The 22345-nt window shown below is 47.4% G+C and overlaps 1 protein-coding gene across 1 annotated transcript in view; it reads left to right on the top strand.

Moving 5' to 3' along the window:
* Positions 1–22345, top strand: part of MEIOSIN (meiosis initiator) — a 2303138-nt gene that overhangs the window by 63164 nt on the left and 2217629 nt on the right. The gene's annotated exons all lie outside the window — the stretch shown is intronic.

The following is a 22345-nucleotide window of genomic DNA, read 5'->3' as shown; positions in this document are numbered from 1 at the left end:
GGTCAGAGGAAGATCCAAAAAGCCTACCAGCCACCTACTGAGCAGTAATTCTGTGGCTAGCCATAATCCTTACTAATAAGGGTTACTTGTCAAACAAGTCAACAACAACAAACACTTTGTAAAATAAGTAATAAGCAAAATGTGGCTTTATCACAAAGACTTATATACTCAAAAACAATACCACTCACTTGCCAGAAACAGCTAGACTCACCACCACCTACTCTGCACAGACACAGCAAGGACCAACAATATCCCACTGAAAAAGAAAAAGAAAAAGAAAAGAAAATTACACATGCACCAACGCAAAACAAATCGTGCCCAAATATATAAAGAATTTTGCGCTCAAAACATAAACTAAATATGCTGCTATTATGACACCATTACAAAAAATCATCCATGCATGACATTAATGCTCATTTGGAGTAAAAACAACAAAAAATGTTTTCTTACCAAATACATAAGACTGAAATATTCACCCCCGTAAAAGAGGAGCCACCTTGTCCAAGGGGTCACTCCTAAACACCAACATTTAAAAAACGCAGGTGTCTAGTTGCTTCTGCTCCCTTGGGGACAGATGGGCTTAAAAACATATGGCTTATCTGCAGAAACAGCCCATAAAGGGGAGCGACCATTGCCCAAGGGACCACTCCAAACAACATAAAAAAAATCCCTGGTGTCTAATGGCTTCTGTCCCCCTCGGGGCAGATGGACCTAAAAATATAAGGCTGATCTGCCCCCAAGGAGAGAGGATATCCTATGGGCAAAAAGACTAAATTGATCCAATTCCCAGTTGGACTGCATAGAACTGCACCTAGCTGATGAGAATTTGGTCCATCATTTAATAGTACTCGAACCAGGACAAGCCCACCAACACACATTGGTGTACAAGTGAAATATCGACCTCTAACACGACCATTGTTGTCAATTGCTCAACATCCTGCCTCCCAACAGGGCTCCAACTTTCTCCTTGATAATTGACTTGTACTCCAAACCTCCGCCATAGGCTCCACAACACATCTATCCAAACCAAATATTCTCTTAGCTAGGACCAGTCATTCTGATGTAGCAATCCTACCATCAACCCGGCCTATCTGCCCCATGATTATTGAACAGTATTCGGGAACGTCCCCTCTATCCAGATGACCGGGCTCAGCCTATAAAGCTCCCCTCATTATCTTGGAATGTGGCTGGGGTGAGGTCAAATGTAAACCTTGCACATTGGATTCAATATATAGAACAATTCGATATTTGCATCCTCCAAGAAACATGGTCTCCCATTCCCACCTTCATTCCTGGGTATATTACATGTTATCGCTCAGCAATCACTAATACATTTGTTCACCAGGCTGGAGGCCTGCTGATCTTAGTAAAAATTGACCTTCATTGCTCTGTCCAAGAGCTTAAGACCAATAGCCCAGACATCCTAGCAGTTCAGATCAGGGGGGTAGACAAGCTGGGAGGGGATCTTTTTAATGTCTATGCCAGAGGGACCAAGGCTGGATGTACACCGTCCACCCTCCATGAGCAGGAGGACCTTCTTGATACTTGGGATTCTCAGTCTCCTCTAATAGTTGCTGGCAATTTAATGTCACCTTTGAACCTTTAGGGCAGGAGGACCTGTGCGAAAGTGGGGAGGAGGATGAGCTGTGGCTCGTCCCTCCTTTACACCTAGCCCCCATCAAAAAATGGTCCCAAAGGGCATTGCAACTTAATGCATTAAACCTTGAGTTTGACCTCAGGACTACAAATGGTTGTACCGAATCAGAAAAGTCTGGGGCAAAAACCTACAACTGAACTACCAATACGAGTCGTATTGATTATCTTTTGCTAGACCTGAGACTGAGGCACAAAGTAATCAATATGGTAGTAGAGACTACTACAGACAGTGACCACAATCCCCTCGACCTCACTATGATCTCTCCTTGGGCCAAACGCTCACAACTCCCAAATACTATACTTCTAACTAGGGAGGTGTGCCCTACCAATGATAATAACTGACTTAAATGGGCACGTGTAGCTATGGACACTGAGAAACTAGATCTAATTAATTCCAATATGGAGGCTAGTACTAGTCAGATGCTCAGACTACTAGACCTATGGGAGACTTGGCTATGATTGCTGACTGCCAAACCAATTTTTTCAACCACCTGGCCACATATTTTAGAATACCACAACGCAATCAGGGTGCCCCGAAGTGTTCGAGACCACAGTTTGCTTGGTTTAATCGAGAATGTAGGAACCTTAGATACAAATTGGCTACTGCAATTCGAGCAAATAATGTGGCTGAGGTAAGGGAAACCAGGAGGACCTATAAGATAGCTTTAAAAAGCCAAAACGGAATGGTAAATTGATTGTTGGCTGTCAATCACTGACACCTGTCACAGGAACTAAACACAACGATTTTGTCTCTTAGTAACTAGGGGAGATGCATCACTTCCACAGGGTTGGAAGGGGCATGGGACACCAAAAATCCCGCATCCCTTCCTAGTAAAGCCCTGATCAATAAGTAATATTGGGACCAGGTGGCACAATAGGTTTTGCTGGCGCCTATACTAGACGATTTTTAGAGAGACTGTTTTTACCGTTTTATTAGTCTGCTCATACTCTGCTGCTATTTTTGTTGTGTGGACTGCACTAGGCACTCTAGAACCGCGCTCGTGTGCTCCCACCCCGGTCCACTGGAGCTGACGCTGTTAGAGTGGATGGCGGACACAGACGGCAGGACACACCCCCCTGGCATGTCAGACTCTGACGGCAGGCAGGCGGTAGAGCATTTAATCGGCGATGAGATGGACGCACAGCAGACTTCAGTAAGTTCTGCTGGCGCCGATACTGGACACTTTATAGAGTTGTTTTTAACGTTTTAATAGTCTGCTCATACTTTGCTGCTATTCTTGTTGTGTGGACTGCACCAGGCACTTTAGAACTGCGTTCTTTTGCTCCGACCCCGGTCCACCGCAGCTGACGCTGTTTGAGTGGAGGGCGGACACACATGGCGCAACACACCCCTCTGGCACGTCAGACGCTGATGGCAGGCAGGAGATAGAGCATTTAATTTACGATGTGATGGACGCGCATGGGACTTCAGTAAGTTCTGCTAGCCCCGATACTGGACAATTTTTAGATTTGTTTTTACCGTTTTATTAGTCTGCTCATACTCTGCTGCTATTCTTGTTGTGTGAACTGCACCAGGTGTAGGAAGGTGGAATCTGACTATATGGTTACCCCCATTTTTTCCTGGTGTTTTGCTGGTTTTTGACTTAGTTGGCCTGGGACCCTGCTATTCTGGGCCCCAGACTGTCTGTTTTCTCTATAAAATGGACTCCATGTACTTTAGGTACATGCCAGATTGATTAACGGGTCACCCTTGTGAGCCCCTGTATAGTGTACCATAGGTACCCAGGGCATAGGTGCACCTTAGGCCAACCAGGGGCTGCAGCATGTTTTGTGCCACCCCTGTTTTGCCTTCCAAACTGACACCACAGGTCTATTCACACAGCCTGGGTAAGGTGGTGTAATCACCCCTTACTTAGATATAGTATACCTGTATCTACCTTTATATATAGACACTTAAACACCTATAAGCCACTCCTATGGTAGGCCTCAACAATCCTGGAGGCAGAGTGCTTAGTTTTACGTAAGAGGGTGCCCTAGCATAAGCTGAGCCCCTCTGCAGCTTTCAGAACCATCTCCTTATAGCTGTTCTATGATATAGCCATACCATATACTCTTAAGTGCATTATAATCCTCGCGGTTAATGCTAACTTTGGTTTGGCTTTATCAAAACATGTCGTGTAAGGTGTCAAAACACTTTGGAATACTACCCCCCGCCAGCCCTGGCGGCGGGGATAGCATTCCACCCTTCTAGAGGGAGAAGACATGTAGGTACTGCTTTACCCAGTTAAAGTTAAACAGAGCCTCAGCATCATAAAATGGATGCTGCTGCCACAGACACGAGTCTGACCTCCTGCTGCTGGACGAAACTCCGGCAGGGGAGGCCTGGACAATAGGTTTCCTGTCAAGGGAGGTGCTGGTACCTCCCCAGACAGGGGTTTTATGTATTGGGGCAGGGAGGGCTGGATTCAGTAAATGCTTTTAGACACTGCCTGGGGCACACAAGGTGCTCCATGCATAGCCCAGTTCACACCGGTTGCTGGGGCACACTGCCCCATCTCTGGCGCAAAACTGGACAAAGGGAAAGGGGTGTAACCACCCCTTCTCAAGTCCACCCATAGGAGGGACCTATCCAGGTAGTCCAGCCCCCATCCTTAGTATAAGTATAGGAGCTGTGTCCCTAGGACTTTATATTACCCTGGACGAATCTTCGAAAGACATATCCTGGACCTTCGACGTTCCTTTCCGACTGGACGACTGAAGATATCTCCCTTGTGGTCAAGGAGTGACCACCCTGTTCAAACAGGCACCAACAGCAACTTTGCCGGTCTGCAGTGTCTAGGCTCCCGTCGGATCCCGAAGACTCTGCGACACAGGAACTGGACTTCCAGACTTCTCTGACTCCGACCCACATCCACAGCAAAGCTGAGACCCGTGGCGGACACGAGAGACGTGGGACCGGACACCCTGGACATCCTGCATTTTGCTACCTGCATTCCTTTCCTGAAGCCTCATTAAGTTGTGCATTGGGGTACGAGAAGCCCCAGCCCCGAGCACCATTTGCACCGAAGCCCAGGCCCCCACACTCCGCGAGTTTCTGTGAGCCCCGCCTTTGCATTTGAGCTCGACGTGTCTTCCCGGTTCCTTGCCCGTTGGCTAGTGAGCCCCCAAAGACCTTTTCTTTGAGCTAAACTTGCTTTCCTAGTTGCTCCAGGCTTGCTCCAGCTTCCCTGAAAAGGAGAAGCGCCACAGACCTTGCTGGTCAGCAGCAGAGCCAATCTCGACATCCTGCGTGGGTTGCGGTGGCCAAGGCTTCTTGGGTCCAAACTGGATACCAACACCGCGGTCATCTAGATCCATCGTGGAACAGCTCGAATACAGCGCCTGGTCATCGTCAATGCCTCCTGGACCTCGTGGCTGAAGAGACAAGTTCGACTACTTCACCTGAAATCACCCGACATTGCCTGGTTCCTTCCTGGTTCCTTCCTCGTTACTGGCTAGTGACCCAGACTCTGTCCCTTCTGCTTTCAGATTCTTCAGATCTTCGATCCACCCGGACACTTTTCCTCTGGTCGCCTGCAGCACTTTTTTGCAGCTCTCCATAGAAAATGACGATGAAACCCGACACGAAAAGACACCTATGCACCCGGCTTCCCTGGGTGAGGTAACACGAGTACTTTGGTGCTCTCGTGGGTCTTGACTCTCGAAGTGTCCTAGTTTAAAAGGGTTCCATCGTAGTTCATCCGGAAGTGTCCTTAAATTGTTTATTTGTAACTTTTACAAACTCCATTGAAAGTCAATGGTACCCACGCCTGTGTTTAGACACTACACGTGGCTCCCGTGGGCCTCCTACTTCCTAATCTTTGGGCGATTAGTGTAGCCCCAGCGATTCCACAGGCCCTAGGCCTTTTTTCTGGCTCTCACGTGGTACTTATACCACTTTCTTGTACATGGTTTGTGAGGCCACTAGGGCATAACATATACTGAGCAACTTATCGTATATTAACTGTGTGATTTGTATTGTATTTTAACCTCTGACCTCATAAAGAGTGCAGAGGGGTTGTGTTTAGATTAAATACATATATATTTGATATATACCTTGTGTGGTGTCCTTTCATTTGGTACTAAAAGGATTATAATTGGTAGAACAACTTGCTTAACTCGCCTACTGAAGTCGTAGCCTGATGACTGCTGGTTCATGCTACCACTAGGATAGCTTTCTATAAGGTTGACTTTACAACCACCATCAATAAGGGTCGATTAGACTGGTGCAAGGTGCCCACAAGAACTAGTGGACATCATATGCCAAGCTAACTTCTCACACCAGGTACTTTAGAACCGCGCTCGTGTACTCCGACCCCAGTCCACCCCGGGTGACGCTGTTTGAGTGGAGGGCGGACACACACGGAGCGACACACCTTTCTGGCACCTCAGACGCTGACGGCAGTCAGGCGGTAGAGCATTTAATTGGCGATGAGACGGATGCGCACGTACTTCAGTAAGTTCTGCTGGCGCCGATACTGGACACTTTTTAGTGTTGTTTTTACCGTTTTAATAGTCTGCTCATACTCTGCTGCTATTCTTGTTGAGTGGACTGCAACAGGCACTTTAGAACCGCGCTTGTGTGCTCCGACCCCGGCACACCGCAGCTGACTCTGTTTGAGTGGAGGTCGGACACACTTGGCGCTACACAACCCCCTGGCACGTCAGATGCTGATGGCAGGCAGGCGGTACAGCATTTATTCGGCGATTCGACGGACGCGCAACGGTCGCGCCGCTGGCGCGTCGAAGGCAAACCCGTCTGCACTCGTCAGCGCTCGGACCGGGCTCAGGGCCAGTCCCCCCTGGTCCTTTTGCCCCAGGGATGCTACGCTACTCCAGAAATACCTTAATGAAGCTCGATCCACTGAGGGGGGAGGCGAGCTGCCCTAGATTACTGCCTAAGCATTCACCCTAAAGATCATGCAGTCGCTTGCACAAAGTGCTTGTCGCCTCTTCCACATATTACGGCTTTCACCATTAACCAGTTGCCTAAATTGACGAGAAATATTTACAGGCAAAATGAGTTAAATGTCTCCTTCTTAACGCTAGGTCACTGGTGAAGCGCAGTTTGGAATGTGCTCTCCTCATCGAGGAACAGAACATTAATATGGCCTTGCTAACCGAGACCTGGACTGATAAGTCCTCTGGCCCGACATTGTGAAAGCATCACCCCAGACTTTCTCTGTCACACCCTTAATAGACTCTTAAAAAGGGCGGAGCTATTGCAGTTATTTATCATAAGAGCTGAAAGCCCTCCTTTAGCATAGCTTCTAACCTAGCGTGTGAAGCACTGTCAATTAGTGTAAGGATCTCTTCAAAGGATACTTATAGATCTATCCTCATTTACCGGCCAGCAGGTTCTAGGGGCATTTTTTTGGATTCCATCGACAGAGGAAGGGCTCCTCATTCACTATGATGGGGGACTTCGATTTTCATTTGGAGGATCCTCTGGAGAGGATCTTAGTTGCAACCGCTCCGACTCTTCCAGTGGAAGTGGAGGAAGCTAAGGCCGTCTATTTGGGATGGATTGAGGATGCGTGTAACATCCTAGCTCCGGTTAAATTACTCATTCCTAAGCGAGCTCGCCTCTCTACCCCTTGGTTTTCGGAAAATCTACAAAAACATAAAACAGACTGCAAAAGGTTTAAACGGGCATGGAGAAAGGGGTACAATATTAATGAAAACGAAGCTTATAGAACAAGCCTTGCAAAGTACAAAACTTTACTTATGGAGACTAAAAACTATACTTTGCAAAACAGATACATAAGGCCAAATTTTCATCAAAAGAATTGTTTAAAACTATTACAAAGCTGACGAACCCTGACAGACCTGTCACACTTAGCAGTTCCACCCTTTGTGAATCACTAGCCCTCTTCTTTAGAAATTAGGTGGAAGCCATCTTTTCCTCCTTTTTGCAACAACAAAAGGGTGAGGTGGAGATCGCAATTAGACCAGGGCCTAATGTCACAAAAGTTGAATATTTGTTAGAGGGCTTTACACCGCTTGAGACGCAAGATCTAGTCAATCTTCTAAAGTCAGCTCGATCCGGATCGCCCATGGACCTGTGCCCAGTCTCAATGATCAAAAGGTTGCATGCGGCAATTGCTCCCATCCTTACTCCTTTGTTTAACACCACTTAAATACCGGGCAGTTTCCCAGGTCCTGGAAATCAGCATCAATACTTCCGCTGACAAAAACACCCAAACTTGCCCCTTTGGATCCTAACAGGTATAGGCCTATCTTGCGCCTCCCTTTACCGACCAAATTGATCGAGAAGGCTATGAATGTCCAACTTAGCAAGTTTATTCAGCTCAATAATGTGCTAGATTCCACACAATTCTGTTTTCGTACTGAACACAGCACAGATCTTGCCTTGATCAAAGCTACGGAGGGGGTCAGAGAGGTAATGGACCAAGGGGGCACAGCAATTCTCATCATGCTAGATCTGTCAGCAGCCTTTGACACGGTCCACCATGAAGTCTTGATGGACCGGTTATAGGCTGCGGGGTGCAGGGTAAAGCCTGACCCTCTTGAAATCCTTTTTGGCAGACAGAACTCAAACGGTGAATATGGGGAGACATAGGTACAAGCCTTTTTCGTTTCCTTGCGGGGTACCACAGGGCTTCCCGCTTAACCCCACGCATTTTAATAACTACGTGGGTCCGCTGGCAGCACTAATAAGAGCTTATGGTCTCCAGCTAACCTCTTATGCAGACGATACACAAATTGTGTTGTCCGTACAGCGAGGCAAGGAATCGGAAACTGGCTTAAGATTTTACTAATCTATGAAAGCCACCGCGGGCTGGATGTCCTCAAACTGCCTCAAACTTAATGCAGGCAAGACCGAGGTCATCATTTTCCGCTATAATCCCAACATCTTGACCCCTGATTAGAGGCCTGTAGAAATGGGAGTCCCCCCTGTCCCCACCAGGAAAGCTAAGAACTTAGGGATGATCATGGACAATAAATTAACCTTTGGGGAACAGGTTAGCGGAGTCGTCTCAACAAGCTTATACCTCCTCAGAGTTTTGAGGAAAATAAAATTCTTTTTGGTAAAGGAAAGTTTTAGAACGGCAGTTACTGCGCTCATCTTGTCCTTGCTGGATTATTGTAATAGTCTGTATGCAAATATTCAAAAGAAGCCTCTATACAGACTCCTGCTGGTGCAAAATGCGGCAGCTAGGCTGATTAGCAGCACCCCTAAAGTCATTTCTGTCAGGAAGGAAATAAAGCAGCTTCACTGGTTACCTGTGATACAGCGTGCTCAATTTAAAGCACTGTGTACGGGGTTTAATTCTCTGACAAGTAGTGGCCCTGAGTTTGAGGAAACGTTTTCCCCGAGAGACCACTGCGATCAGCAGAGGCAAAATATGTAGTTCTTCGAGTCAAAAGAACCACCTGGGGTGGCAGAAGTTTTATTGTGGGTGCTGCTAAAGCATGGAACAATTTGCCATCATATCTCCGGAATAACACAGAGTTACTGGCCTTCAGGAGGGGGCTCAAAACTTGGTTGTTTTCCCATTAACGCTGAATTATAGCTTTTGCATCCAGTTAGGCATCTGCTAGCGCCAGGACACCTTTGGGTTTAAGTGCGCTCTATAAGCTTTTTTAACATAACATAACATACAATAACATAACATAACAGTCTTCTATTTCTTATCCATTTTGGGGCTGTCTGCCACTTGGCTTTATGGATTTTAAATTGGCTGGTGTTTTTGAACAATACCTGGAGGTTATTACAGTTCCACAGGATAGGAAGCTATTCATGCAATTTAGATTTGACTCCCTTCCTGGGAACACTTTCACTGCCACTGGGCGCCAGCCTCCTCTGTATTGCAGCTATGCCCAGGCTGTACTCTCGCTGCCGAGTCAATCAGCCATATTATCTTTGTGTGCCCATGGTACCATTTACTGAGAATTAAGTGGTTAGCTCCTGTATGCAGGCGGTTTGGTACACGTTACCACAGTAAAGCTTTGCACAATTAAAAATCTGATTCAAGTCTTTTAACTGCCTGTGCAGCCGCCAAATTCTTTGGTATAATGTGGCTCTGAAAGAAACACGTAGTGATAGATTCCTTACCTTAGAATTACCCCCAGGCGTCAGACTGGATCCAGTAGACGTCGTCGTGTGGCTCCACGTGCGTCGGTGGCGGCGTGATAACGTCGCTGGAGCTACTTAGATGCGCCCACGCGTGCTGACTTCAGTTTTTTCTTTTTCCTCACTAGCAAGTGCTGATCCGGGTAGAGCAAGTACCCCCAGTCAATTTTTGACTGAGTTTTTCGAGGGCTTTTACCTCATCTTTTCAAGTCGATCGACGCCTGGTGTCAAAGTTTCAATAACTGTGGGGACTGTCATCGCATGTTGTCGGTGACGTACCCCCACCATTTGTCTCTATTGCCTGGGGCCGACCACGACCCCAAGTCGTGCCCTGACTGCCGGGCCATGCGCCGAAGACTTTGCGGGAGTGGTCCCGAAAGTTGCTTGAAGGCCGGCAGTCGGCTCCGAACTGCTTGAGGTCCCAGTTCAGTGGGAGGTCGCGGAGTCGACATCACCATTCTTCTGGATCTAAGTCTTTGCACTCGGGTTAGGTAAGTCGAAGTTTTCCAAAAAGAAGTTGAAGAAGCATCATCACTCTTCGACTTCCCCTCGCCCGTCGCTCGAGGCGGCTGAGAGTACGGGCGGTGCCACCCCCACGGCTCCGGTAGAGCCTGCGACATCGCCTCCAGTCTACCCCCCCCCCCCCCCCCCCTTTTGGGGTGCGGGGCAACGCCTGCTCAGGTGCAAGAGTGGCCCGACTCTTTGGGCTGTCTGTCCCCGCTGCTGCGCCCGCTGGCCCGACGGGGGGGTCCTGCTCTTGCCCTGGTGTCGGCCGCGTCTCCGGCCTGACGCCGCAGGCCCCCCAGGGGTCCGGGATCGGACCCCGATCGATGCCGGTTGGCCTCGTGACACATCCACAGGTGCCGTTCTCCCTGGCACCACCTCTGATGTCGCCCGCTCCTCGGTACCGCAGGTTCAGCCCTGACCCGGACACCGTGCCGAATCGGTGTCGCCCGACACCGATACCGACGCCGATGGGGCCTTTTGTGCCCTATGTCCATCCTACTTATTTTGAGCCTGTTCCACAAACTTCAAAGGAAGGGGAGGACTGGGAGGGGTCTGAGGACCCTCTAGCACAGGACTGTGCTGATGATTCAGACTGGGCAGAGGATTTGGGTCACCTGACCTTGCATGCTGTCTTCTCCTACCGTGTCTACGGAGGAGAAAGCCAGTTACGCAGTGGTGTTGCGTAGGGCAGCTGAGGCTCTTCACCTCGAACTCCCTACAGTGGCCGTCAGGACTCACCTCCTGACAGAAGTGCTACACCCGGCGGCTACCTCTTCGGAACCCTTGCTGCCTTTTAATGAAGCACTTTCACGGTTGCGCAGGTGCTGCCCAACTGCCCGGAGGAGGCCCAGGCAGTTCTTTCCCAGGCGATTGCTGCCGGGAGAGATACAGCGAAGTTCACCATACGTTGTGGGCAGGAATCCGCCGACTCACTGGGCAGGATGAGTTCCACGATGGTGGCTCTTTTGCGACACGCCTGGTTGAGGATAAGTGGCTTCTCAGGAGATGTCCAGAACACCTTGATGGACATGCTCTTTGATGGCATTTGCGTTTTTGGCAACACGGCAGAAAGTGCGTTGGAGTGCTTCAAGGACTCCCGGGCTACGGCCAAGTCCGTGGGCCTGTCGGCTGCTCGGCCTCCTCCGCCTTCTGCTTTTCCCAACAGCGTTCACAGAGTCACAGGCCACAGCAGCAACAACCTTAGCGTTATCGTGGACGTGGGAACCGTCGAGGCGGTTCAGGGGTCCAGCGGGCAGGCCAGTCTACCTCCACCCCCGCAGCATCCGATTGCAAGCCTTCCTAGTCCGACCTTTCAGGCCCATCAGACGCCAAGTGGGTGGATGCATACGCAACCATCTCCACCACTGGCGCAAATTCACTTCGGACAAGTGGGTGCTGCAAATTGTCTGAAGGGGCTACTCCCTCCCCTTCGAGGCGACCCCTCCAGCCATGCCACCTCAATGCCACCGCATGTCAGGGGATCACTAGGCACTTCTCCAGCAGGAAGTTGCGTCTCTCTTGGCCATGGGGGCCATCAGGCGCGTTCCGACGCCAGAAGTAGGTTGTGGTTGTTATTCCCACTACTTTCTGGTTCCAAAGAAGGACAACAGTCTGCTTCCTAAAGTAGACCTTCGAAATGTCATTTACGTCCTCCGGAAGGAGAAGTACAAGATGCTCACACTTGCTCAGGTTTTGTCTGCTTTGGACACAAGACTGGATAGTGGAGTGTGACTTGCAGGACGCATATTTTCGTATTCCCATCCTTCCTGTCCACAGGCGCAACCTGCGATTCACAGTAGGCCACAAGCATTTTCAGTTCACTGTGCTCTCCTTTAGCCTTACCAGAACCCCTTGGGTGTTCACAAAAGTGATGGCGGTAGTCGCAGCTCATCTGCGCAGATCAGGGGTTTCGGTCTTCCCCGATCTGGACGACTGGCTGTTGAAGGCGAGCTTGCCCCAAGCAGTTGTCTCCCACATCCAGACTACGGCCGACCTCCTGCATTTGCTGGGGTTTTCCATCAATGTGCCGAAGTTGCACCTGATTCCCTCACAGAAGCTCCTTTTCATCGGAGCGGTTCTGGACTTAGCGCGGTTTCGGGTTTATCCTCACGAACAGCGAGTCCGGGACATTCAGGCTATGATTCCGATCTTTCAGCCTCTGTCCCGGGTTTCGGTCAGGATGACCCTTCGGCTGCTGGGCTTGATTGCCTCCTGCATCCTGCTTGTGGATCATGCCAGATGGCACATGTGGGCTCAGTAGTGGGACCTGAAGTTCCAGTGGGCACAGCATCAGGGCAACCTGTCCGATCACGTCCAGATCTCGGAGGGCACTGCACGGCAATTGCTATGGTTGCTCACGAATCGCGATTGGGTCAATGGTACCTCTCCCTTCCCCAACTGGAACATACAGTTGTGACGGACGTGTCCCTTCTGGGATGGGGCGGCCACATGGGAGAGGCGGAGATCAGAGTCCCGTCAAAGTGATAGAGCCCTGATGAGAGTCTAGGAACTAGTTCCCTAGATTCGAAACTCGCCGGCACATCTACAGGAGAGTACAGCAGCAATCTTTGCGTGGTTTAATTGGTCGTGTTTTAGTGATTCAATCTAGCCCCCCTTTCTTTTTTTTCGACTTTGTCACTTTAAGAATCTTGGATATTGATTAATTCATTGTTTTCTAAATTGTGAATATATAAAGATACGTCTTTGTTTGTTTGTATTTAGTATGTATATAATTTTTGAGATTTTGTCACAGCTTGTATGTTTCACTGTGCAATGTAAATATGTTTATGTAAGATAGGTGTATATAATTGTAAATTTTGTTGATTGTATATGTGTTCTTTTTTCAAACTCAAATGAAGAAAAAAAGTATATAAAATATAAAAAGACATATGGTATAAATAAAAATACCAGGACATACTTCAATTGGTTTTTGGGTAGTCCTTAACCCCTTCGATGCTTGTGACAAGGTCAACTCGTCATGGGTGTTACCTGCGCTGTGCGTTTGACGAGTTGACCTTGTCACATAACAAGGGATTTTTCAAATTGCAGCACAGCACGGGAATGTGCTGTAGCAATGATGCGGTTAAGTAACTTTTTAGAATGAGTGGAGTTGGCAATTTTTGTCTTTTCTGACAAAACGCAATGTGAACACACATTTTCCTGACCTTTTTTCTAATTTTTCGTTTTTGGTCCCGGGCTCGGCAGCCATCTAGGGAAACCTACCAAACTCAAATTTCTGGAAGCTAGACACTCCACTTAGGGGAGTCCAGGGAGGATTGGCTTGCGTGGATCCCCCAACGTTTTCTTACCCAGAACCCCCTTCAAACCTCAAACTTAGCCAAAAAAGCACATTTCTGTCTGGGATTACTGCGACAGCACAAATTTACTTAGCACCCAGCGTTCCCCTCGGCCTCCAGGGTAAAATGTAACCTCTCAATGCCTTTTGTGAATTCTTGAGTGAGAAGTTAATTCTTTTTTTTTTAGCCCATTCCTATTTTAGTTGTTTTTTAGCAATAATATTGTGTATTTTATAACTGCTGACTTTGCACTGTAAGAGCTGTGTTAAAGCTCGGGGGGGGGGGGGGGGGGGAGTTATTTTTGATCACAAGTTAGCGGTCTATTTTTTTATGCTAGCGCACGTCATACCGGCCTCGATAAATTGGCCCATGACGCGACCGCGCTCCGACGCCTTTTGTGAATTCTTGAGTGAGAACTGCATTTTTATTTAGCCCATTCCTATTTTAGTTGTTTTTTTGCAATAATATTGTGTATTTTATAACTGCTGACTTTGCACTGTAAGAGCTGTGTTAAAGCTCGGGGGGGAGGGGGTATTTTTTTTTTATTCAAATCATTTTTATTGAAGAAGAAAAGAAGAAAAGGAAGAAAGACAAAATAAAGTAAAAAATCTCCAATACGTGAAATGAGTTACATACTAAATCATATGCAGAACAGAACATAACAAATCATAATCAAGTAGAACAAATTAGGTCATGGTAATACACAAATTTGTGACATCACACTAAAGTCTCATACCATCAAGTCCGAATGTAAAGTCTGAATTAAAACACATGCTACATATACAAAGTTACATACACCATGACATTACCAGACCCCTGAGTTTCCGTTTCCAGATGTTCAACTTTCCATATACTCATACACAATCAGTCCCGTTAGGAGTATTGAATCCTCCCATATGCTACACCGCTTTACACTGCAGTGTATAAACATGTACAGTTCACTTAACTGCAAAATAGTACACATAGCCATAGCACCTCAGGGAGGATCAAATGAAAATGATGATGCATCAAGGCTTTTCCAAAGCTTCTTAAGAGAAGTGCGCCATGGGGAGGAATGCAGCGCAGGGTTATCAGCCCCTCTGAGAAATGATAACCAATCTAGCCATATCTTAAAGGACACCTCGGAGGCGTTCTTCCATTTACATAAGACTACTTTGCAGGCCAGGGTGAGCAGTAAGTCAAGCAGTTGGCGGTCATGTGCACTATCTAGGTTCGGGTCGAGGACACCCAGTAGGAAATAAACGAATTCCCTTGCAGGTTTAAAATTGAAAATATGTTCTATGCAGTCAAAGATTTTCTTCCAGTATGTTCCCAGGATGGGACAGTGAAAAAGCATGTGGGCCAAGTCTCCGACAGCTTAGTTACTATTCCAACAATTAGGGCTGTCTCTCAGGTGGAATTTAAAAAGCTTCCCAGGCGTCCAGTATACTCTGTTTAGTAACATATATTTCGTTTGAGCTAATATTGGGGAGACCTTGTTTGAGAATGCAGTGATGTGAATAATATCCCAGTCAAACGACAGGCCCGTGGAGTTAGGCTCTGATTCCCATCGAGTTTCACTCCGCCTCTGGGCCTTCCTAGGTAGAGGGAGGAGAAGTTTATATGCTTTTGAGACAAAGTGACCAGCCGCAATAGTACGTGTTGCATAGGTTTTAAGCCAAGGATCATAGGGTTTCAGAGAGCGTGTTGATATTAGTACTTTTAGTTTTAAAAAATCATAAAAATCTATCGGAGCAAGATTATGTTTGGACTGGAGCGAGGAGAACGATAAAGGGAGTATCCCATCATGTAGGTCACTCAACAAATTAATACCTTTCTTGGACCAATATTCCCAATGAAGAGGTTTTCCTTCAGTCTTTAGTGAGTTGTTCCGCCACAGGGCTACCCATGCTGATTTTTTAATTTTCAGTCCGGTGTTATGGGATTGATCGAGCCTTAATAGAGCGCGTCTTGTGTTTAATAAAATGTATTTAGAGTGAGGAAGGTGTGAGAGGTCCATAGTGAGAGGTGCAGGAAGGGGTATGTTATTAATAAGAGACTTTTCCGCGTCCACCCACAGCGGGGAGTAGATCTGTTCTTCAATCAGCCATTGTACGCCTTGTTTGCATAAGAACGCAGTTTGATAATTTCTGAAGTTGGGAAGACCCAGGTCGCCTTTTCCTTTAGATAGCTGTACCTTCTTCATTGATATCCTGGGTTTCTTCCCTTGCCACAGGAATGTACCAAAAAGCTTGTCAACCCTGGTTAAAAAGTCATCCGAAAAAGTCATTGACAACATACTCGCCAGGTAGTTTACCAGTGGGGTTACCATCATTTTCAGGATTTCAGCCCTCCCCCACCATGATAGATACTTAGGAGACCACCCCTCCAGTAGTTTGGACATTTTCTTTAGGGTCAAGTTCTCGTTCATGCGTAGCGTGGAAATTAAGTCCTTATCAAAGTCCAACCCTGGATATTTGAAGCAGTCCGGCTGCCAAGTTAGTCCAGAATCCCCCAGTATATCCTTACTTCCCAGATTATTCAACAATTTAACCTCCGTTTTATCTTTATTCAATTTATACCCCGATACCTTCGAGAACTCGTCAATAGTGGACATGAGAGCCGGTATAGCCTCCACAGCTTTCTCAGAGACAACCAGAACGTCTTCAGCATAGGCAGTTAGTTTTATTGTACAGCCATTAACCCCTTCCATGCTGATGACAGAACGGTTCCGTCATCAGCATCGGTTGAGCTGTGCTGATGACGGAACCGTTCCGTCATGACTCCGCCCGCGCAAGGCGGAGTCAGCACAGGCGGGGAATACGCCCCGCACGCAAGGGGTTAAAGGAGATTCCCGAGATGCCCTCATTATTCCGTATGTGGTGAAGGAAAGGTTTGATTGCCAGTAGGAATAATGAAGGGGAGAGGGGACACCCCTGTCTGGTTCCTTGCTGTAGTCGAAATGATGCGGAGAATGAGCCCCCCGCTCTGACTCTGGCTGAGGGGCAGAAGTAAAGGGACATTACCAACCTCGTGAAGACTTTTCCTAGATTAAATTTATTTAGCACTGCTTCCAGATACGTCCAGTCCACTTTGTCGAAAGCCTTTTCGGCATCGAGTGTGATTGCTACAGTGGGGGTGGTAATGAGCTTCGCCTTTTCGAGAACATGTGCTAATGTCCTGGTGTTGTCACTGGATAACCTATATTTCAAGAAGCCTGCCTGGGAGGGGTGGATAAGTTTTGGCAGAACGTTCTGAAGGCGGCTGGCCTAGATCATAGCTAGGAGCTTACAGTCAATATTAATAAGGGAGATAGGCCTGTAGTTTTTAGCGAGTGTTGGGTCCTTCCCCATCCTTTGGCAGGACGGCAATTATAGCCTCAGATAATGTGCCCTTCGCTTCCCCTGTGTTGTTAATTTCCTGGAACAAATGTAGGAGTGGATGTGATAGGAAATAAGAAAAACATTTATAAAATCTAGCACTGAACCCATCTCGCCCAGGGGCCTTACCGCATTTTAATGATTTGATAGCCTTTTCAATCTCCAGGATCGAGAGTGGAGTATTAAGGTAGGCTTGGTCAGCAAGGGAAAGAGACGGTAGATCGCATTCCCCTAAGTAGTCCTCGATTTTGGTTACCTCCACTTCTTTGTTCTTTGCGGAAAGACCCTCATAGAATTCCTTAAATATATCTGCGATCTCGATAGGGTCTGAGTGGGCCACTCCTGCTTGGTCTTGAATAGAGTTGATTGTGTTTTTCTGTACCTTAAATTTGAGATAGGCAGCCAGGTTCTTCCCCGCCTTATTTGATTCGCATAGTTTAAGTTGTTTCCTCCTATTCAACCAGACCCCGGCTCTTTCGCTTACTATTTTATTGTATTCGTATTTCTTATTTGCCAAGGTATTCAGTGTATTCTCGCTCCTATCAAGCAGGTGTCTATTCCCTAGGGCAGAAATTTCTCTTTCCAGGTTATCTAGGGCCTTGTTGTGGTCTTTGTTCATGGCTGATCTAATTTTGATAATAACCCCTCTGATAGTACTTTTTAAGGCCTCCCAACGGGTCAGTTCAGTAGTGTCTCTTTTATTGTGCTCCAGGTATTCTTTGATGGCCGATTCAATGGCAGAACTATGTTGTTCTTTGTCAAGTACTTCTTCATTAAGCCGCCAAATAGATTGGCGGGTGGATGTCTTCACATTAGAGATGAATAGTGATATGCACGAGTGATCAGATAAGACCTTTGGCTCTATTGTTGTCTCCTCTATTCTGGGGATACCATTTTTAGTGATGAATAGGTAATCGATACGGGAAAACAAGTCATGTGGGGGCGAGTAAAATGTAATCTCTCCCATCAGGGTTTTGTAACCGCCATGTATCCACTAAGTTAAAACGAGTACAGAGGTTAATGAATGCTTTGTGGGACTTACTGCTACGGAAGGTACATCTGGAGTCCCTATCAAGAGTAGGATCAAAGGGTAGATTGAAATCACCTGCGAGAATATGCACAGCTGAGTCAGGAATAGCATCCATTTGCTTAGTGAGATCCGACCAAAAACCTAAGTCACATGTGTTAGGAGCATAAACGTTTGTAACATAAAATTCAGTATCGTCTTTGAGTAACTTGGTTGTGACCCACCTCCCGTTAGTGTCAGCCGTGGTGGAGAGCAAGTCAACATTTGATTTTTTTGCTATCAGTTTTAAGACGCCATTCTTTTTGCCTATTGCCTCTGATCCTGCCACTTCGACATAGAATTTGTTCCTAAGTGTACTGAATTGTTTAGTGTCAATTTTAGTCTCCTGTAGAAGGACAATGTCCCCTTTTTGCCTACGGAGGTAGTCTAGGATTTTCTGACGTTTAACCGGTTGATTAAGACCTTTGACATTAAGTGACAATAATTTCAGGTTGTCCACCCTCGTTATACCAAGTGATGAGTCAAACGTGGGGAGGGACATAGAGAGATAATGGTGGATAAAGACCAATCAGATAATCAGTGTCCATATGACCTGCAATAAATAGGTCTTAAAATGCAGTGGTGATTGTACGATGTGAATATCAAAATATGGACCTGTAGTAGCTGGGTTATAGTACGGATGAAAACCATATAGCTTGTGCTGTAGTAGAAAATGTCTTCCGAACTCTGACAATGCGGATAGTCAAACTTTGTTATGCAGCAAAAAGTAATAACATATATAAGAAACAAAAGAAAATCCAAACTCTTACCCCAACCCGTCCTCGTCCCCAACCCTCCCCCACCCCCCTCCCTTCCCAACCAACCCTTCCCACCCCAAATGAAAGTAGTAGGCATGGTGACGCAGGGAAGAGCGTCTCTCCCATGGCACTAAACAAAAGCATAGTGATAATTGGAAACTGGGTCAACAATGAAAACTTCATAGAATATTGGTTATCATAAGTAGTGCATTTTTAAAAAAAAATATTTTTTTGCAGATGCTCAGATGGAAGTAGATCCACATTAACATACATGTTTCAAAAAAGCATTAGTACACTTCAGAGTAAAACCATGGAGCCCTCCGATCCTCTCCAGGACGTACAATAAAAATCAATCTGTCAACATCAGTGGTATTCTCTCCACATATCAACAACTTAATAGAGGAGGCACTCATGTAAACCATTTAGGCAACTGCATTTTCTGTTATCTCCCCCCCCCTCCCCTAGAACAAACATCATAGTATGTATCAGAAATCGACTTAACAACTCTTGTTCAGAACTTAACTGCGCAGTCATAGCAGTGGCACCATAAAGTTCCTTCAGTCCCCAACACCCACCCCGCCAGGTAGACATGTAGTATAAAAATGCTCGTCCATCAATATGTTTCTGTTATGTCAGGTTCAACTTGTGACATTCACCTCGGCCCCCTCACGACCCCCCCTTCAGCATTAGCATGATCATGGGCCCCCTACTCCCAGCCCTCCATCCAGCCCGTGGTAGTGTCTCTACTTCGACCAGACCTTTTTAAACTTATTCGGACAACCTCTCGCTTTATATGTCACCTGCTCCGCTGCCATGTAAAGGTCCAGCCCTCTCCTCCACTCTTCCACAGTAGGGACATTCCCTGCCCCCCAATACTTTGCAATATCACGTTTTGCCACTACCAGCGCCAAGGTCAGGAACACCAGCAGAGGTCGTGGCAGATCCACATCATTAGTCATTCCCAGGACGGCCAGCTTGGGCTCCTGTTCAAGCGGCACAGACAAGACATCTTTAAGTTCAGTAAATATGAGGGACCAGTAGGATTATATTCTATCGCACTTCCACATTATATGAAAGAAATCCCCTCCCTCACACTGACATCTCAGACATTTGGCATCCAAGGTTCTCCCCATTTTAAACAATCTCACCCTATCTAAGTATGTTCTGTGTAGCACATTGTACTGAATTAGACAGAGCCGGGATTTAATAGCCACCTCCCTGGGGTGCATTAAAACTGTGTCCCAATCGACATCCTCAAGTGTGCCTACATCTTTCTCCCAGTTGTTTCTAAGATTCGCCAGGTCCCCCAGCATGTTATTGGTAAGTGTTTTGTATGTGAGCGATACAGCCTTATTCGATATCCGTTCCTGTAGTAGTCTACCTTCTAGCAGGGCATACTCGGGAAGGCCTTCTAAAGTCAAGGCCTGTGCCCTCCACGCATGTCGCAATTGGGCGTATTTATAAAACTGTGTTCGATGTAGACCATATTCTGCCTGTAAGGTCGCGAAGGGTTTCAATTCACCTCTAGCGATCACATCTCCTATCGTGGATATCCCGATATCATCCCATCTCTTAAATCCGGTAAGTTTATACAGTTCAGGGAGCCACTTGCAATGCCAGAGCGGAGTCTGCCTGGTAGGCCGTTTATCCCTTCCTGTGCGTCTTGTGGCCATTCTCCAGGCTCGCAGTGTGGTGTTCGTGGCCAGGAGCAGCGACTTCGTCGCTGATCTGCCATATAAGTATGTTAGCAGATTATGCGTGGATAGCTTGGCACGTTCCAGTGCATACGTGGGGTGGTCCGCCGGGGCATGGAGCCAGTCATTAATGGGGGACACATGTTCCGCCCAGTAATAGGCTTCAAGATTGGGGAGCGAGATTCCACCGCTATACTGATGGCGCTGGAGGGTAGTAAACGCTACTCTCGGCTGCCTGTCCAACCATATAAAAGCTCGAAGGTCTGCATGGACTTTACGTAGTACGCCGTCTGGGAGCAGGTAATATTCATTCTGCAAGGCGTAAAGGTATTTGGGTAATACTATCATTTTATACATCGCTGCTCTGCCCAGAAGTGTCAAGGGGAGCTGTCGCCAGCGATCCATATCCGATGCGGAGTTCACGAGTATTCTCTCTACATTTTTGCGGCGCGACAGTTGCCTGTCTAGCGTGATGTATACCCCTAGATATTGAAAGCCTTCCTCAGATACTACCAGCTTATCTGGATGCGCCTCCCCGCACGCAACTCCTCTGGGGTCAAAGAGGACAGATTTGTGCCAGTTGATAGCATAACCGGAGTAGCTGCCATAGCGTTCCAGCTCTCTGAACAATTCGGGCACTGTGGTCTTCGGGTCAGTGATGTATAAAAGTACATCGTCCGCGTATAGGGATAATTTTTCCTGCGTGTTGTCCGTGTCAGCGACCCGGAAACCTGAGATCCTGTGGTTTTGCCTAATCCTGGCCGCCAGCACTTCAATTGTTAATGTAAAAAGAAGCGGCGATAGAGGGCAACCCTGCCGGGTGCCTCTTTGGATATTGATTTCGCGAGCGAGCCTACCATTGACCCTCACCCTGGCACGTGGGTTGGTATATAGAAGTCGTATCCACGTACGGAATTTTGGACCAAGGCCAAATTTTTACAGCACGGCCTCTAGAAACGGCCAATGCACCGAGTCAAAGGCCTTCTCGACATCTAAGGAAAGGAACCAGTGTGGCAGTTCCCTATCTCTCACCTCCTGTAACCAGTTATGCGTGCGCCTGAGGTTGAATTTCGTGGCCCGGTCCGGCAAGAAGCCAGTTTGGTCTAGGTGTATCAGGTCAGGTATTATTGTCCTTAGCCGTCGCGCCAAGACCGTAGCGAGGATCTTCACCTCCGTATTTAACAGGGAAATGGGTCGGTATGAGGCGCAATCCTCGCGTGCTTTGCCCTCCTTATGTATAGGGATTATGATCGCCATGGCGAGGTCAGCCGGTAGGCCTCCTTCCCGACAGGCCTCCGTAAAGAGATTTCTCAGGTGGGGGGCTAGTATATCAGCCGTAACCTTAAAGAATTCTGGGGGAAAGCCATTCGGCCCTGGAACATTGCCCGGCTTCAGTCCCGAGATGGCGGCTTTCACCTCCTCCAGGGAGATGTCGGCCTCCAGTGCCGGTAGGGCCACAGCGTCCACCACAGGTAGAGCAACCGTGACAAGTAGAGAAGGGCGTCTTCGCACGTGCCCAATGGTCTGGCTTCGTTAAAGCGTTCATAGTAAGTCGCGTACGTGTCTGCAATATGAGGGTCTGAGCATACCATCCTTCCCCTGTCGTCCATGACTCCATCCACCCATCTCGCCGCTCTCTCTTTATGACTAAGCCACGCCAGGAGTTTGCCCGACTTATCCCCTACGTCGTACAATCGATGAAGTGTTGCCAGGTTTTGCGTTCTTGCCTCCTCTGAGACTAGTTCCCGATATCGCCTCTGGGTGTCTAGAAGTTTACGCAGTGCTGTGGTGCTTTTAGTACGAAGGTGCTCTCTCTAGTTCCACTATATCTCGCTCAACATTCCCCACCTCCTCCTGCTGTTTCCTCTTCTCCTCCCCTAATCTTCCGTTTATTCTGTCCCTCATTATTGG

This window comes from Lissotriton vulgaris, chromosome 9, assembly GCF_964263255.1.
Source record: "Lissotriton vulgaris chromosome 9, aLisVul1.2, whole genome shotgun sequence".
NCBI lineage: Eukaryota > Metazoa > Chordata > Amphibia > Caudata > Salamandridae > Lissotriton > Lissotriton vulgaris.
This window is presented reverse-complemented; position numbering and strand designations above follow the sequence as displayed.